The sequence below is a fragment of the Emydura macquarii genome, unplaced genomic scaffold (assembly GCF_026122565.2).
Source record: "Emydura macquarii macquarii isolate MOO-44397 ecotype Brisbane River unplaced genomic scaffold, CSIRO-AGI_Emac_v2 contig_2897, whole genome shotgun sequence".
Taxonomy (NCBI): Eukaryota; Metazoa; Chordata; order Testudines; family Chelidae; genus Emydura; species Emydura macquarii.
This window is the reverse complement of record NW_027133034.1, coordinates 25676451-25693152: the sequence shown is the minus strand read 5'-3', so window position 1 is coordinate 25693152 and position 16702 is coordinate 25676451. Positions and strand designations below refer to the sequence as shown.

Below are 16702 nucleotides of genomic sequence, written 5' to 3'. Positions count from 1 at the left end.
TGCAGTGTTGTGCCCAGTATTTCCACCTGTGAAGTTCAGGAGCAGGTATGTGCATGTACAATTTTGTGCATGGACATACAGAAGCAGAGGCCCAGCTGATAGTTTTTTTCCCATGTGTACAGTGGAGTCATTTTGGCTTTTTTGTAGTCTGTATACAGGATTTTCAGGGTTTTAAATAGAAAATTCAAGCTCTAATCCCGGCTTTCATATTTTTGGCATTAGACAAGTCATTTGATTCCTTTGCCTCGGTTTCCGGATGTAAAAATATAGAGACAATATCCTTATCCATTGGGTTGTTCATTGACATTCGATTCCTGTGGTACCAGTCTGCCTGTTGATGTATCTGTTGAAAGCTCAAGCCATAGGTATCTAAAGTGGCTTCCTCCCCCTTTCCTCCCCTGGACTGGCCACGTAGTGACATATTGTCAGTTACTCATATATCGTGTGTTTTTAATCAGAAGACAGTTTATTTTGTTCATATCACTTGCACGCATTTCCTTTATAAACACAACTCCAGTTCCTAAACTCTTTCTGTTGATTCATTCTGCTTCTTTTTATTGGTGCAATCAGATGGAATTGGATTTTCTTGCAATTACTATGCGCCTTAAAGAACAACTCTGAAATTGGTGCTTAGTAGATGGAATGGTGGTGCAACAATAAAAGCATACAAATGCTGTCACATTTTGGACACTGAAATTTAGAAATCTAGCTTGACCTGAAGAATAACCACAACTGGCTTGCGACTTATTGATCGCATCCCAGTATAGGACAGGCTTTAAGACAGAAAGGCACTTATCTACCTACTTCACAAAAGTGTTGAGGCTTAATTAGTTAATGTTTGTAAAGTACTTTTCATCATCAAAGTTCTGCATACACAAAATGCCAAGTATTTCTCTCAGCATCCTAAATGTTATATAGCTTTTTTCATTTTCTCCCTAAATTTATACATAGAAGTAATTTCAGCCTCTTACACAGAATTTTGGTATGTATCCCAGTTACTATTTCATAATAGCTAATTGTTTATATTTGCCATTTATCTTTCACTCCTGAAAGTAATGGCCTGGTGTTGGTCCATGAAGGAGAGAGATTGAAATGATGATTTATTATAAATTCTTTTGAGATTAGCTCATTAGGGGGCAGTAGTGCTCTTTACCTTCATTACACTTCTCTGGCACTTGGACTGTTTCTTGAAATAACATTCAAAATCAATTGTGAAGTCAGTAGTTGTGGGAAATGCTAAGTGTTTACATTTCTAATCTGTATATAACAGTAGAGTTCTGTTGCACCCGTTTACAAAATTGCTTATTAATCAAAAATATGCAGAGCAAAATTTGCCATTATTTTCATTTTTGCTAATTGTATGTGATCATACTAGTACATTTATGTTTACTACAACTAACTAAATTAAAGCTCATTCAAACATGAACTCCTTTGTTAGAATCTAATGTTGAAAATTGGTACTTAAAATTGTTTCTTCAGGGAGGAAAATCAAACCCTTGGATGCTTCTTGGTATTGTTCCACAGTTATGAGTTAAAGGTAATAAGAGTTGAAGGGTACACAATACCTCAGATTTGTATTTGGTGCAGTAATTTTTGGCAGGCATAAAATTACTTGCCAGGTTATAATACTTGTATTACACCATGAAAAAAACAAGCCAATATTCTGTTTGGACTCTTTCTGTTAATTTATATTATTAGTTGCAGCATCTAAATTGCCAGGGAAAGCTGTCTAAAACGAGCAATAATTAAGATAAGATTATCTGAATTTTGGAAAATTTGTATCCTCGTTTGCTACAAGCTTCATTCTTCACTTATCCATTCCTTGTGTTACATTTCATCTGTCTTTTCCTGGGGAGCTGGTATGAAATCACCTTGACAACAAAAACATCATTTAGCTTATGGTAAATTGGATTGGAGTCTGATTACAGATGGTGCTTTATTTATGGAAAGGAAATTTTAACTTGGAGTCAAAGTAAAACCTGCTGATACAGTTTGAAGATCAAAATTGTGAAATTACATTTCTAAATCTTATGGAAAATGACCTAAGAAAGGATTTCTTATGTACGTTTACTATAACGTTTCTTAATAATGGTGCTGTTAAATGTCTTGTGTGTGATTTTAATTTTTTTTCTTGTTAAAAAGGCACTGAAAGAGTGGCATAATTTGATTGAGAATATTTGATTAGTTTTAATATGTTGCTACTTTTTCCCCACCAACCTTAAAGCTACCACTCTGACCTTTTTGAGAAATTGTAGAAAAGTGATTAGTGTATTATTGTCTTTATGGTCATAGAGCCAGTTAACCAGGGGAGGGAATACAAGTTAATAATTCTTATTCCAATAGTAGTGCTGCCAGGTATGATAACAAAGAACAAATGACACAAACAAAGAAGTAATCAAAAGAAAAAGTCCTATGTTTATTTTATACCTATCTAGACAAATGCATTTTCATAGTGTATCAATAATAATTTATGTATGTAGAAAATAAGGTGGTACAGTATTATATTTTCTGAGACTCTGGCATCAGTTATGTCTAAATCGCAAATGACAAATCTCCGTAAACCATCTCAGTCTAACCTCTATAATCGCTCAGGATTGTCCTCTGAATCCCTTGGGGCCATCCCAGACACTTGGGTGGGGAAGCTCGTAGAAAAGTTGATGAGGACTTCAGGATATCGCCTTAATGTTTGTACCAACTGTTTCCCAAAGGGTGAGTGTGTTTGAACTCCTGGAAGGGTTTAGAGGCTGGTCAATCTTGGCTCCCTCTTACTCTACAGGGATCATGGCCTTTGTAGTGCAATTGGTCATTCCTGTCACACCGTACCATTAGGAGCAGACAATGCAAAATGGAAGAAAAGGATACTCCTGATTTATTGTGAGTTTGAACATATGTTGTCTGTATAATACCTGAAAATCCTCATTTCCTATCTAGCATTCTCCAATTTTGTATTCTGCTTGGTATTATTTTTCTCCAAATGTATTATCTTGTAGTTATCTAAATTAAATCTTATTCCACTGACTTATTTTTGCCCCTTTCTTGTTGCTTTCTCCCCGTCTCCATTTCAGGTACAACTTCTTTTTAATCTTCGGCTCCTTAAGTACTTCTTTGTGTGGCTACATTGGCCTTCTTTCTTTTTGCTCATGTTTTTCTTTTGTAGTAGAATTGCTATCTGTAATATTAATGTGATAATATCTCCGAGTGTATTGCAGTCTTCAGGTTATTTCCCAGTACTTGTCACAGGTGATACTGACAGTATCACAATGACAGAGTTGCCAGTACAAAACAAAACTAAACTGACAAGATACCAATTTTTCATAAATACCCAATTCTTTTTCTGTCAGATCATATTAAAATATAACTTTACTATAGCAGGTTTATTTTCATGCTTATGCCATTTTTATCAGACAACTTTAATAACATCATTGACTTTTTTAAAAGGGAAGAAGTTAGCAATAGAAATATTTTAAATAGATTTTCTTTAATCACTTCTTTAAAATCAATAAACAGTCTCACTATACTGAAACCAAAGCAGAAATGCAAGGCATCATCACACAGGAACATGAAAACAAAGGTCCATAAAGGTCTAAAATTTGTATTTTTAACAGCCTTTTTATTTATTTATTTTTTTACTGACAGCCCAATTGCTCCCCCCCATCCCTGATTTTAACAGCTTCGATCCTGTCTACTGGATCTCTTATCTTCACAAAGTATGCTTTTCTGTTCATCAGGTTCATCTTTCTGGGCATTTCCTTCCATTTTTAACTGCAAGGCAGAGCAGACCAAGAGAAATAGTGCTTTCCTTCTCGTTGAGCTAAGCTATCTGCTGACTACCAGCTGAGAATGGAGTTTCTGTTCTGCCTCGATGGCATGCAGACGTGACCTTCTGTCCAGCGCACTATGGATCTTTAAGGGAAAATATACATGATTTTTATCAAGTTTCCCTTTTCATTCTTCCTCTGAAGGGGTTTTTGACTGAAGTTTGGGCTTAACAGTAGGAAACAGTGGCCAAGGGTGATGGCCTTTGAAGCTAGGATGGCTCTTCTCTCCCCTCCAGAGAATTGAGCAGGTGGGGTTCAGGAAGCAGGGCTGAACAAATTTATGGCTGAGGTAACCTCCCATTCCTCTCAAGAGCATAGTGCTTCCTCAGTTGTCAGGGAGCAGGGCTGTAGCTGGTTATTGTTTTCTCAAAATGCCCTTACTAAGAAGAATAAATTGTGCTTCCAGCTCCTTCAAAAAGAGGGCAATTAAAACAGAGGAGCTCTCATCAGGAGCAAACAGAATGCAAACGTTAAACTGCTCACCCCCACCCAATATCCACTCCACCCTGGCCATTTCCCTCCTAAATAGGGAGAGAGATGCTCATTTTCCTTAGAAATGTTATAACCTTGTCTCTTTCACACAAAGGTGAACTGAGCTCTGCACATATTTTTCCCCTTGTTAATTTCAGTAATTAGAAAAATAGGTGAAATACTTAGATTATTTTAGTCAGTGATTCACTGGGTATTGATGTGTGGACAGAGTTAAATTTGTTCCTGGAAATTTAAGGCCTTAAGGCTTAGTATCTCCAGATTTCCTGACTTTCAAATGTCCTGGTATTTTTGAAATACCGTATTCTGATTCAAGGTGTGTATATATGTGAGCCTTTCCTTTCTGCTATAGTTTGTTTGAAAATTTGCTCTTAGCTAATATTGTAGGTTTGACCCTGGATTCTTTACTTTGGTAAAACTGTAATTACGTCAAAATAAATTAATGGGCATTTTGTCTGGGAAAGGACTACGGGGGTGGGTTTCACATCCAAAACGGACTCATTGCAAATAATTTTTGAATCATGGGCAGCAATGTTCAACACGCTCCAAGAGCTGTGTTGCTGTATTAGTCTTAGGATAAATACCTGGGCAGATAAGGATGCCCATGAGTATTAGATCCTTTGAGGGTTTTTTGTCATTCTTTCTGTTTCTGAACAAAATTACAGTTGCCTTCATTCTAAATTAGTGGTATATTGCAGACTTTTACTGTAAATTCCCTTTTATTCCTTCTTTTAGCCCATAAAACTTTTTTTACCAGTCATTGATGATAACTCTAGGCAGTCTAATTCATTGGTACAGAAATTATATATTGTACTATTCTGCTGTAAGGTTTATGAAATTGCTAAAAATGGCTCATCAGCTCCTGTGGAAATGAATGGGAGTTTTGCTAGTGATTTCAATGGGAACAGGATTTGGTGAACCAAAGTAATAGTTTCACAAGGATGGAATATGCAGTTCAGTATTAAATAAGCAGGGATAGTATTTTGAGACGTTTTCATAAAAAAGTATAAGAAAAGTGTGTATTTTGCTGCTAAAAAGCCCTTTCTTTCTCTCTCTCTTCAGTGTCCAAATACAGCAATGGCTATACATAGTAATATTGTGTGTACTGGAATAAAACTATGCTGTCAAGTGAAATCAAGATTCTGTTTCCAATTATATGACCAGTATGAGATGTAATAGAACTGGAAACCCAAATGTTTTTTTTGTCATGTCAGCATATCAAGTTCTTTTAAATTCTGTTTGACATACCTTGTGAAGGATAATTGAAAAATGCTTCACCTCTAGAATCTAAATTAAATGTTAATGGTACTCTCACTATTCTGTTTTCATCTTCATTATATGCAAATTCTTGTTAACACAAACAGGATAGGCAAATACATCCATGTTGAGGGGTGAATTTATATGCCTTGGTGTTTTTATCTATTTTTAATAATGCTTTCAATTTATAAAAAAGATGTTGCACCCATTAACTGGTACCTATTCAGTTGGCTGAACCAATGCATTTATTTTGCCCCATTGATAATATTGGAGCACTTGGTAATAAGTGTATAAATACAACTCCTCCTTTTTTTTAATTTGAGCCATGATATTTTATGCTTGTATATTGGAGGCAATGGGAACAGGGTTACTACAAGGCCAGCAGCCATATTTGGAATGGGGACAGAGCCTAAAATCTGATTGCTGAGGGAGTTGAACATGGCTGCATACTGAGGCTATGAATGGTGGGATATTTAGGGGGGAGGGTAACTGCTGACTAGCTAGTGCTGGCAACTTTTCAGGAACTGCACAGAGTGATGGGAGAGGAGGATTTTCATCCCAGCCTGGGTCCATTACCAGGAGCTGTTTTTTTTGGTTTTTATTTCCCCAAACTCTCACTGGGACATTAGCCTGCTTCCTCCCCTGGCCTGTCAATAGTACCTCTCTCTGTCTCAGCACTCCCCTCCTTCCTTATCTCCCATTTACTTTGTTGGCGTGGTTCCCTTTCAATTAGCAAGCAATTTATGTGCTCCTCTTGCAGATCTATTAGGACTGTAGGAAATTCCTCTCACCTTACCCCCATGCTGACTCCTTAAAGAAGAAGGAGATGATGGAGGTTGGGAGGAGGAGAAAGAGAGAAAATGTTCAGTTGCTGTATCCTACCCTTAACAGCAAGGATATTAGTTGTGAGCTGAGCTCTTCTGTACTACATACACTAGCTCCCTCTTTCAGGAAGTGGAGCATGGACTAAGAGTCTCAGACTAAATACTAATTTAAAAAAAATACTATTAGCTCTGCCCCTATTAAAAAAATGTGGATGGGTGGTGTAAACCACCTTTTAATTACCAATATACGTGAGCACCACTCCTGTTTCACAAAAACTAACAATAAATTTAACAACAGCAAGAGTCAAGGAAGAATGGCTGTCATAAATACAATATTATTTTGTGATTCAGAAGCAACTGGAGAAGAAGTGGAATATGCTGTTTGTAAAATAGAATATGAAATCACCTTTTGCTAACATCAAGACAATTTACAGAATTAGACTGTGTGTGTGTGTGTGTGTGTGTGTGTGTGTGTGTGTGTGTGTGTGTGTGTGTGTGTGTGTGTGTGTGTGTGTGTGTGAGAGAGAGAGAGAGAGAGAGAGTGTCAGTCAGTCAGTCAGTGACAAAGCCCGGTTGTTGGCAGGCAGGATTGAACCTGGGACCTCTAAAACTTTAGTGTACAAGCCTCTACTGCAGTGGTTCCCAAACTGTGGTATGCAGGCCACCTCCCAGTGGTGCGTGTCCACCTGCTGCTGGGGGGCTGGCCAGGAGGCACTCCAGCACTGGCCCTGCCCCCAAGCAGTGTGGTGCCTGCTCCCCCCTCCTGGCCCTGCCCCTTCCCCCAACCCCGACTGGTGGTGGTACTACAGGTGGTGGCGTTTTATGTTGGTGGTACGCAATGTGGTAGAGCTTGGGAATCACTGCTCTACTTCATGAGCTAAAAGCAGATTTATCAATCTGTAGTTGGGCTAGGTGCCACTGGAGGGGGACAGAGTGCCACACCAAGCAGGCATGGGTTACATGTACATAACCCATGGAAATACAGAATTTCCTCTGTTATGAAATGCTGCAAGTATTCAACTGTACACACTAACGCTACACAGAAGTTTCATGATAGGAAGTGAAGGATATAAATTCATCCCCTGTGCATCTGTCCTAATAATGGAATATAGCAATATGGTATCTGAGCACCTCCCAGTGGATGATATCCAAAATCACAGTAGATCAGTAGTCTTAATTTTGATCCCTACTTCCCTTGGGGTGGTTTGAGCTAGATGATCTAGCTGTCCCTTCTGACCTTGACCTCTATTACTCTGTCTCTGTGTGCTATTTGGTTAATTTATTTTCTCCTCCCCTCTATCGTGCGCCTTCTCTTGTCTCTTCTTTCTTGTCTGTCGTCTTAGCTTTCCCATAAAATCAGGTAAAAACTGCAAAATTGAATAAGTGCATTTGTCATTTTGTTCTGGAGATTTGTGCTCAAATAGTACCTACTCTGCAGGTACAGTCTGCTCCCCATTTTTCCATTTCAGAGCTGTTACCAGGTGTATTGGCACTCATGTCTGCTGGCTGCACATCACAGAAGTAGTTGGCACTATATATTATTTTTCTTTGTTTAATATTTACCTAGAAGTTTATTTGGTTCTTTTGTGTTTCATTTTGTCCCTCCATTTGGCAAATGTTGATTTCTTCCCACATTTTTGTTGGAGCTGAATTCAGCTGTCTTTGTTTAATAAACTACTATATTTACATAGCACCGTGTTATGCCAGAGCTACTTGGTGTGTCATCTACCATTCCCGTAGTGTAGTTCTTTATCTTTTGTTAGTGCAGTGGTTTAGGTCCTGATTCTGAACTCACTGAAGTTCATGGCAAGCTTTCCATTGGTGTCAGTGGGAACAGGAGCAGGTTTTTAGGGTCCAAACCTCAATGTGCCTGCTCAGCATTTCCATGGATGTGCTGAGCACCATCCAACTCCTATTGCATACTCCACTCTTCTTGTAATTGAGCTCTCATTCATGGCACAACCTTGTTTTTGTATGGCCAAAAACAAAAGTGTAAATTCCTAAGCAATATATGTTGTGATTTTGTTTATTTTTGTTTTCAAGGAAATTAGAATTCAGGAGATTTTCCATTCCAGTGGACAATTGGTTGTCAGGTTTTTAGTCCTAACATTTATGTTTCTCTAAGTGTTGTTAGTTACTGGATGGCACACTGGCAGGAGCAAATATACTCTGTTATTTTTCAGAAGTTCATGAAATAGTTGTGTTAATTCCTTCTACTGGATGACAACTGAATGTTTTTTTAATTGACAAATACCTCAGTAACTACATGCAATTACAGCTGTGTGTGTGTGTATGTAATTTATTTAACAGATGGGGTAACTCCCACAAATATGTTAAGTGATTTGCCCATGTCATCCATATGTGCATATATATTTTATATTGGTACAACCAATGTGTAAATATATGTGCACAGTTCAACTGATCTTGGAGTTTATTAATTAAGCTATCATTTTTGTGCATGGTTTGGAGCAATTTACTATGTATATTATACCATATTTCATAAAATCCAATTTGGAAGGCCCAACCATTGTGCTCTGAAGTCCATTATCTCTGTGTCTTTGCTAGCTAACAATCTTCGACTGAATATGGTCCACTGCCAGTCTTAGACGATAGTGGTGGAATAACTAACAGCAGGAGTGACACCCACATCCCATTCTCTCTAATCAGATATTAGCTACCAGGATGAGATATACAGAAGGAGAGTAGATCCCTCAGGTAATTGGAACCTAGACCATCATACATATCCACACAAAAGATAAAAAATGTTGTGAAGAGGCAAGGTTGGTCTTGCCAGAAGACTGTGCAGAAGACTGTAAGTCAGGAGACCTGGATTTTCTTCTTGGCTGTACTAATAGTTTGCTGTGGAACATTGGGCAAGTCACTTACCCTCTTTGTGAGTCAATTTCCCCATCTGTAAAATGGATATATTTATACATTTTTGTAAAGTGACCCTTATATAAAAAGTACTAAATAAATACTAAGTATTATTTTAGATGATACATATCTTCACTGAGTACATGGAGTTATACCAACAAGTTAACATGCACTAATTCAAGAAAACGTTGCATTTTTTGTAAACTCTGCTATTCTCTTAGATCCTGCTCCATTGAAGTCAATGGGAGACTTTGCTTTGACTTGAGTGGGTGTTGGTGTAGGGCTTTAGTGAGGTAAACTGTTTGGAGGAGTCATAACATCTATTTCATGTATGAAAGAGATTATTTTGAATATTTTAACAGTAGAATTTGATACTTCCATATGTATATTCATGATAATAATTTGGTGGTGTGGTGTGTGATTTGTGATAACTAAAAGACTTGTTTAATTTGCTAGTGTCTGCCATTCACAATTTAGAGGTTTTCACTCTCAGTAAGAGTTGCAGTGTCCATTAATCTGTTATCTCTTTGCTTGGTTCTAATGGAGAAGGACCTTTTGGGGGTTTGGATTTTTAAAGTGGCTTTCTTTTAAACATATTTTTATTATTCATAATTCATATTTTATTTTTAGAAGTTTCTTTTCTAGTAAATTCTGGCTTGGAGTTGTTTTAAATCTTTAAGAGCTGATTCATTAATATTTTATCTACAGGAACACAACTTCCTTTCTCTAAAACTTGGCACATTCTAGATCCTCACTTGTGACTGTCTATCTTATTACGGGGTGATGGGATTGCTTTCTGTGATGGGGTATCCACCCACACAAGCCCTGAATGAATTAATGTGAGCCAAGAGGGGCCAATTAACCATAGATGCTGCACCTGGAGAGGAACCGAGGGTTGATAAGACCTGAAGGCAGATGAAATCCAGCTCAGGGGAGAAACTGGTATAGGAGTATAAAGCCAGGAAGTGACAGCAGGAAGGGGACTGCAGGGAAGAAGTCTGCAGTCACTCCCTAGAGTGAAAGGAGTTGGTCTGGGACAGGTAGGAGATCCAGGGAAGAATAAGCCCTGGGAGCCTGTCCTGTCCCATCCTGGACTAGAGAGTCTTACAAGAAGCATAGAATCATAGAAGATTAGGGTTGGAAGGGATCTCAGAAGGTCATCTAGTCCAACCCCCTGCTCAAAGCAGGACAAACTCCAACTAAATCATCCCAGCCAGGGCTTTGTCAAGCTGCACCTTAAAAACTTCTGAGGATGGAGATTCCACCACCTCTCTAGGTAACCCATTCCAGTGCTTCACCACCCTCCTAGTGAAAAAGTTTTTCCTAATATCCAACCTAGACCTCCCCCACTGCAACTTGAGACCATTGCTCCTTGTTCTGTCATCTAGTACCACTCAGAACAGCCTAGCTCCATCCTCCCTGGAATCCCCTTTCAAGTAGTTAAAGGCTGCTATCAAATCCCCCCCATTCTTCTCTTCTGGAGATTAAACAAGACTAGTTCCCCAGCCTCTCCTCATAAGTCATGTGCTTCAGCCTCCTAATCATTTTTGTTGCCCTCTTCTGGACTCTCTCCAATTTGTCCACATCCTTTCTGTAGTGGAGGGCCCAAAACCGGACACAATACTCCAAATGAGGCCTCACCAGTGCAGAATAGAGGGGAATAATCACTTCCCTCGATCTGCTGGGGATGCTCCTACTAATGGAGCCCAATATGCTGCTAGCCTTCTTGGCAACATGGGCACACGGTTGACTCATATCCAGCTTCTTGTCCACTGTAACCCCCAGGTCCTTATCTGCTGAACTGCTGCCTAGCCAGTCGGTCCTGAGTCTGTAGCAGTGCACAGGGTTCTTCCATCCTAAGTGCAGGACTCTGCATTTGTCCTTGTTCAATCTCATCAGATTTGTTTTGGCCCAATCATCCAATTTGTCTAGGTCACACTGTATCCTATCCCAGCCCTGCAGTGTATCTACCACTTTCCCCAGCTTAGTGTCATCTGCAAACTTGCTGAGGGTGCAATCCACCCCATCCTCCAGATCATTAATGAAGATGTTGAACAAAACCAGCCTCAGCCCCTGGGGCACTCCACTTGTTACCGGCTGCCAACTAGACATGAAACAGTTGATCACTACCCGTTGAGCCTGATGATCTAGCCAGCTTTCAGTTAATCTTATAGTCCATTCATCCAACCCATACTTCTTTAAATTGCTAATAAGAATACTGTCGGAGACTGTATCAAAAGCTTTGCTAAAGTCAAGGTATATCATGTTCACTGCTTTCCCCACATCCACAGAGCCAGTCATCTCATCGTAGAAAGCAATCAGGTTGGTTAGGCATGACTTGCCCTTGGAGAATCCATGCTGACTGTTCCTGATCACTTTCCTCTCTTCCAAGTGCCTTGAAATGGATTCCTTGAGGCCTGCTGCATGATTTTTCCAGGGACTGAAGTGAGGCTGACTGGTCTGTAATTCCCCGGTTCCTCCTCCTCCTCCCCGTTTTTGAAGATGAGCACTATATTTGTCTTTTTCCAGTCATCCAGGACCTCCCCCAGTTGCCACGAGTTTTCAAAGATACTGGCCAATGGCTCAGCAATCACATCAGCCAATTCCCTCAGCACTCTTGGATGCATTGCATCTGGCCCCATGGACTTGTGCATGTTCAGCCTTTCTAAATAGTCCTGAACCTGTTCTTTTAGCACTGAGGGCTGCTCACCTCCTCCCCATTCTGTGCTGTCTAGTGAAGTAGTCTGGGAGCTGACCTTAGTCATCTGACCAAGCTTCCATTTCTTGTAAGCTTCCTTTTTGTGTTTAAGCTCACCAAAGACTTTTGTTAAGTCAAGCTGACCTGCTCATATTTGCTGTTCTTTCTGCACATCGGGATGGTTTGTTCCTGCACCCTCAATAAGGTTTCTTTAAAATACAGCCAGCTATCTTGGACTCCTTTCCCCCTTATGTTAGCCTCTCAGGGGATCCTGCCCATTAACTCCCTGAGGAAGTCAAAGTCTGCCTTTCTGAAGTACAGAGTCTGTATCCTGTTGTTCTCCTTTCTTCCTTTTGTCAGGATCCTGAACTCTATCATCTCATGGTCACTGCTGCCCAGGTTACCACCCACTTCTTCTTCCCTTACCAATTCTTCCTGGTTTGTGAGCAGCAGGTCAAGAGGAGCATGGCCCCTAGTAGGTTCCTCCAGCACTTGCACCAGAAAGTTGTCTGCAACACTCTCCAAAACCTTCCTGGCTTGTCTGTGCTCTGCTGTATTGCTGTCTCAGCAGATGTCAGGGTGATTGAAGGTCCCCCATGAGAACCAGGTCCTATGATCTAGAAACTTTCACTAGTTGTCTGAAGAAATCCTTGTCTACCTCATCCTCTTTGTCTGGTGATCTATAACAGACGCCCACCAGGACATCACCCTTGTTGCTCTCGCTTCTAAACTTACCCCAGAGAAGTTAAACAGACTTTCATCCAGTTTCATACTGGAGCTCTGAGCAATCATATTGCTCTCTTACATACAGTGCAACGCCTCCACCTTTTCTCCCCATAGAGCGAGGTGATGTAGGCATGGGGAGCTGAGGAAACTCTGGTGGTAAATCCGTAAATAAGTAAGGAGATGGAATAGGAAGGAACCTGGGGAAATAGCAACAGGGTCTGAGACTGAGCTGACCAAGGTTGCTAGTCATAGGGTCCCTGGGTCTTCTACACTTTCCTGTCAGCTGCTGGGGAAAGTTGCACAGGACCTGGAGTTGAAATGGAAGACTGCCTGAAACGGCATTCAGACAGCTAGTCCTATAGAACTTTGTTACCCTGGAAGGGGAGGGCTTTATAGTGACCGGGCCAGAAGGCTGAGTCATGAAGAGGGAGCACTCTGAGTCCCGGCGAGAGAGGGGGGGGCTACAGTACAAGCAAGCAAAGGAAGGGGGTACCTGACAGGGCACAAGCTAATTCCCAGACCTAGCCCCAACGAGGCACAACTCTGGTGAGGGGAACTCTTCATGCTTTTCTATGGGCTACTGTGATGTAGTGCTGCTTCCACTTGCCATTCTTTATAGTAGACCTGGAGTGGGATATGATGGTGAAGGAAGAAAGTATTTCACCACAAAAAATCAGCGATGGCCATATTTTCTTCTACTCAGTCCCCATGTTAGGACATGATGCCATGGTATCATGGAGTAGGTAACAGAGCCTCATTTAGGAGCTGTACTGTGGGGAAAGGCAGCTGCTTGAGAACCAGTTGTTGGGCTCCTTATTACTCCAGTAGCAGCCGCTGCAGAGCCGCTTGGGAGCAATCAGAGCTTTGCCTTGCACTATGGTAGTCTTAGAACTAGGAACATTCATAGTGAGTTTTTATTCCGATAATTTGTATTCTGGTAGCACTCACAAGGTGCTAGGTCTGTCCAAAATGTATGTGAAGATACAGTTCCACTCCGCAGTGAGTCTAAGAAGATGAGCAACTTATGAAATGGGAGGGATAAAAACATAGTTATATAGGGTTTTTAATTATAAATGTCAGCTATCCATCTCTATAATTAGTTGGCTAGCTTCTTCTAGATGTCACATTAGCAATAAGTTTCAAGTAGGGATTTCAAGGAAGACAGGGTAGTGGCCTAACTTGAGGCATCAGTTCAAAGAGCCCCCCATGTGTAGGAAGCTCCATGGAGTGGAAGAAAGCAGTTGTGGGAAAAGCAGACAAAGAGATGATTTGAGTCTAACAAAAACTCTCAGAATTGGCAAAGTGGAAGGGGCAGGGGAAGATGATGTGCAGACCCACCTGATCTGACTGCTGCACTGAGACTCTTACACACCGGTCACTCCTTGCACAACTTCCTTGCTTTCTGGTTGCCTGCAAGATTTAAAAAAAAAATCTTCCATATCTTCTTCCCCTGCCTGCCACTAGATTCTGCTTCTGCAGTTGCCCCTTTTCTGGCTCCTCCAGAACCTTCTTCTAAGGTTCTGGCTGCACTTTTCCCGACATCTTTTTCATTTATACACACCCCATTTGTGGCCCCACAAAGTTGCGAGACTTCTTCGTCAATCTCCTCCTGCTCTGGTTAAGGTGGCCATCTATAACACAGGGAGGACGATGCTAGAGGGGGAAGTGCTCTGCAACCGTGGGGCCTATTTCCGTTCTCACTTGGCTCATGTAGCTGGACAGAGTTCCTCTGGGCCACATCCGCTGAATCCCTAGATATCTTTGAGGATTGATGGGCGCTGTCCAGGTTCTCTGATCAGTGTCCCACTTCGGTTTCCTACTTATGATCCTGTAACCCTCATGCCTGTTTCTGTTTTTTTCAGTTGGTTGTCCCCCGTAATGTTGCAGGGTGATCAGGAAATACAATCAGGATCTGGCAGAGAGTATTTTCTGCCTTTTGGCTCTGAGTTGTGCTGCTAAGTCAAATACACTTAATGGTGTTCCTCAACGGCTCTTTGATGGGCTCTGCTGGATTCTGATCTGTCTCCCCATATAAACAGAACAAACACAATTATTACTGTGAGGAAAAAGAAATGCAGACAAATACTAATAGCTGGGTAGGACCCCCTGCCTATATGGACACAGATGGTCCCCTAGGGACTCCCAGGGGCAGGGTGAGCTAAAGAATGGTATTGTGATTAGGATGTTTGTTTTCTGTGTGATCTGTACTCTGTATATTTCTTGTACTTAAGTAAAGAGCAGTAATGTGTTAGAATTCCATGTAAAGCATATGTGTATTATATGCTATACCTACCATGCAATGCAGAAGGTGGGATCTTGAGAATGTGTGTGTGTTTAAGCTACTGGGGTATCTTGGGGGTTAGTGCTGGTCCTAGGGGCCTAAGGTAGAAGGGCTGTGGGGCTCCATTTCCATGAAGAGGCAGCAGACAGAGTCAGGGCCAAGGAAATATGTCAGAGGTGCCAAGGAAGAAAAAGTACTACAGCTTTCTGAGACCCAGGAAGCTTAGCATACATGAGGGATTAAGTGACTAAGTGCATTTAAGGGATTAAGTGCACATCCTCGCAGCCTGAGCAGGACTGTGACAGTCTCCTCTTGTTTTAGCATCTCACGGGCAGATCTTGTCCTGTGGGTAGAGTTTGTAGAAGAGTATATTCACTTTTCTTTTTTTCTGCCCTGCCTGAGCCCTGCATCTAGCACCTTGGAATTATAGGTGGATTGCTTAGTCTGGGAACTATGTTGTTGTGTCAGTTTCTTTGAAAAGGTAGATAGTTTTCTAACCAATTGCAAGGGAGAGGGGAAGGTATATAAGCAACGTAGCATGCCTTTTCACTTGTAAGTATGGATTGGTTGAGAGGGTTTTGTGCACGTCGTTGTGCTGTTTTAAAAGAAATCTGCCTGTCAAGTTGATGTTTCTCTGTAAAGTTACAGCAGGACTTTATAGCTACCAGTTAACTTATTTTTTCATTAGATTCTGACTCTCTGTTGTGACCCTCACCTCATGATGTCAGCTTTTGTAGTCTTAGGGTGACAATACATCCCGTTTTGGCTGGGACAGTTCCCTTTCTAAGCCCTGTCCCTGACATTCTGACTTTTTTGGCCAAACTGGGCTTATGTTCTGTTCAGTTGGCAAGAGCAAACAAGACAAATGCCCAGTTTGGCCAAAAATGGGGAGCGTGCCCCCTTATGGGGGCACAGAGGAATGTTCAGGGGGACAAACGTTGATGTTTGGAGGAGGGGGGAACAGGAGCCTGGCTGGTGTGTTTCCATCATGCATTGTCCCTCCAGTCAGGGAGCGATGGGGTATCATGTGCTCACTCTTCAGTCCAATCGGAGGGCAGCACAGTCAGGGCCCTAATTCAAACTTTTCTCCAACCATGGAGCCATGACTTGTGGGCCCCGAGCCCTACTGGGCAACCTGGCTGGTCAGTGCCCAACCAGGTCTCTGACCGGGTCTCGCAGCATCCACTTGTGCTGGGGCACTGAGCATGGCACAGCCTCTCTGGCAACCCCCTGAGCGGTCCCCAGAGCACCCACCCTTGCCTCATGTCCTCCCCACCCATCATCCTTCAGGGCCAGTCCCCTGAGCCCTCTCCAGCCCTCCCTTCCATCGCAACCGGCTTCTTTCCTTCCCCAGTCTGCCTCCACTTGCCCACTTCTGCCACCTCCCTGCAAGGGCACCATTTAGGGAGGGTGATGGGCGGCACGTGCCCCCTCTCCTCCCGAGTTTCATACCATCAACCGGGAGCAACCCTTCTCCTGTTGCTTGCTCCTCTCTCTCCTCCCCTCACCATCTGGGAGCAACCTGCCTGCTATCCGGAGCCTCCAGCCCCCAAATGGCATCACACTGCTAACTGGATCATAATCCAGTAGCTTCACCTCCTGGCTCCAAGCCCAAAAGTGCTCGCACACGCACACCCTGCTTTGCTGCCCAGATCCTAGCTCAAATCCATTCCTCCTCCAGCCTGCTCTCATCTCTGCTACTTGGTTGAATTGGGGGCACGGAGGAACGTTCACG

General features: G+C 41.9%; 1 protein-coding gene and 1 long non-coding RNA gene across 5 annotated transcripts in view; both read left to right on the top strand.

The window, feature by feature from the left end:
• Positions 1-16702, top strand: part of COMMD10 (COMM domain containing 10) — a 155805-nt gene that overhangs the window by 35317 nt on the left and 103786 nt on the right. The gene's annotated exons all lie outside the window — the stretch shown is intronic.
• LOC137167091 (uncharacterized) lies at positions 2484-5829 on the top strand. Its single transcript, XR_010923987.1, has 2 exons — positions 2484-2709; positions 5370-5829. It is a non-coding gene; the product is annotated as an uncharacterized lncRNA (long non-coding RNA).